Source organism: Drosophila virilis, unplaced genomic scaffold, assembly GCF_030788295.1.
Source record: "Drosophila virilis strain 15010-1051.87 unplaced genomic scaffold, Dvir_AGI_RSII-ME tig00000729, whole genome shotgun sequence".
NCBI classification, from domain to species: Eukaryota; Metazoa; Arthropoda; class Insecta; order Diptera; family Drosophilidae; genus Drosophila; species Drosophila virilis.
The window spans coordinates 81,599-84,107 of NW_027212820.1; the positions used below are offsets into that span (position 1 = coordinate 81,599).

The following is a 2,509-nucleotide window of genomic DNA, read 5'->3' on the forward strand; positions in this document are numbered from 1 at the left end:
CCCGCAAAAGGGTGTGACTAAATATGAATGATTTAAACAGCTGAGCTGCCGCCTCACGGACCCACCGCCTAGTCTGCCCGTCGAATTATATTCACATCTTTTTTTTCTTTTCCTGTAATATTTTTTAACATTTCTCAGAACTTTGCACGTTGAACATCAAATTTGAGCATACCGCAAACTTTGTCAAAATGTTGGGCAAAGTTTTCTTCCTCTTTTTTTCTCGACGGTCGGCTAAGAAAAATTATCACTATTGTTACAGATTTGTAAATGGACGGTAAAAATGTGGTTGTCATTTCCGGTTCCATGTGGTTTGTTCTGTCGCAGCTTTAATAGAAAAATCAATGACTAGTTTACCTTTATAAAGAAGTTGGAATTTAAGCATAATTATTTTCATATCGTTTTTGGATATTAATAAGACGGTAAAATGTTGATGTTAAGATTGAAATCGATCGAAATAAATTTTAATTTTTCCGAGGACTTAGCTTTGAAGATAAGTGCAAAAAGTGGTTTCAATTAAACATAATATTTCTCAAAATGAATTCAATGCCGACATAAATTGCTCGAGTGTTTTTCATTCCCTCACACAGTAGTGAAAAAGATACCCTTAGCATTAGATTAGCATTCAATTAGTCTGATTGACTAATCAGATAAACACAATTTAGTATAGAAAACAGAAATACATTCTTGGTCAACCAATATTATCATGCAGCACACACAACATACCCATTGTCTTTGTTTATTTCGTTAATAGCAAACATATGTTTTCAATATTTGACTGATATCTTTTAACAACTGTGCAAACATTTATTTCCATAGCTCTAAACGTTGATATTTCTTATCAACGATCGCTAGTTCATGGAGCAGCTGCATCTTCGGGAACTTTGCAACCAGCCGTGTGGAGCCTCTTTAGCTCAGTGGCAGAGCACTGGTCTTGTAAACCAGGGGTCGTGAGTTCAATCCTCACAGGAGGCACAGATATATTTAAAATTTTGTAAATTTATTTTAAGTTTTTAATTTTTTGTATGTCAGAGTTACATAAACAGCATATTTGACCGCTCAGAAACAAAATTAATTTTATTTCTTTTTATAGTTTTGAAATTCATTTCAATGAGTTTTATTTATTTTGATTCTATTATGTTTAATTTTTTTTTTTTTTTGGTTTTATATATATATACATTTTTTTCCTTTGGCTTTAATGGGTTGACCACGGCAATCTCCTGTCTAGAGTTAGACCCAGAGACTTTACTTTTTTTCTGTTGGCAGCGTGTTGCCGTTTAGGCTAACAGAGGCAGGTTTTACGTCTTGTGGCGAATAATATGTGTGTTGACTTGTCTTCATTTACCACAATGTTCCATCTTTGGAGCCATGGTGCGAGGCTTGACACCTGAGCTTGCAGGATGACGAATGATCCGTTGACGGAGCTACAAGTGCAATGGCATCTGCATAGGTCGCGATGTGCAGGTCATCCCTGTCGATAACAGGATGGTCAGCTGTGTTTAGTTTGTATAGGACTGGGCCCAACATGCCCAGTGGTGGGGCCTTATGATGGCATTGCAGATGCCCTTAAGGAAGTCAGGAGCACGTGGAGGATGGAGCTTGATGGTGGCTGCGTCAATGCCGTCGGAGCCAAGACTTTTAGTTGTTTTTAAGCTGGACGCGACATTTTCGCCTTCTTCTACTTGTATGGGTCATGGGGTATGGGTCAAGTCCATTTGGCAAGTGCATTGTGCATTTTAAAATAGCTGTGTGGCTATTACATCTGAGGCAGACCATATTATGAAGGGTGTAAAAATACGGTCCAGATGGAGTGCAAAGTCTAGGCTCTCTCCTCGTTGGAACGACACCAGGAGCCAGATAAGTTGAGAATAGGTGCAACAGCTGTAACAGCTACCCTTGACGTCGAAGCTGATTATGCCAAGAGCATTACTCTGAATTTTTTTTTTTTGCCTTTCCGTGGATAGAGAAAATTCTTCTAGAATTCCACACTTGAGGTGGCAGACCCTTAAGGTGGACTTTTACTCGTGGCTGTGGCCACAGCTCTCAGCTTCGCCGGCTGTTATATTGGCCAGTAGATCAGTATTCGGTTGGAAAAATATTATTTGATGAGCTCTTAAGTGCCGAAATTAAAAAGAAATCACTCCATGCGTGCTGGCATATAGTAATAAATCTGTTTATTACTCTACGGCCTTATGGCGTGCTGGCTTCGTCTCAGCATCGGTATTCCAAAAAAAGCTCTCCATCAACGGTATCCTTCCAAAGCTTTTGATATTTAGCGTTGCCACATTAACTGATTAACAATTTTCTCTTAAGGTTACCATTTGAATGTACAATATTAAGAGTCAGCTGACCTCTCCAACTGAGCTAAAATAAATACACATAATTTTCTTATTTTACAAGGCTGCCGTAACAAGAGTCTTCAGGTCTTTGCATACGCTGTTAAGGGCTGCCTTGTCGCGAGGATTACGACTAAGCTACCGTATTCTGCGAAGACGACGCTTAGTTCTCAGTT

At 38.9% G+C, this 2,509-nt stretch overlaps 1 non-coding gene across 1 annotated transcript; it reads left to right on the plus strand.

The window, feature by feature from the left end:
• The first annotated feature begins 900 nt into the window (after window positions 1–900).
• Window positions 901–972, plus strand: TRNAT-UGU (transfer RNA threonine (anticodon UGU)). Its single transcript has one exon. It is a non-coding gene; the product is annotated as a tRNA-Thr (tRNA).
• Window positions 973–2,509: the final 1,537 nt, after the last annotated feature.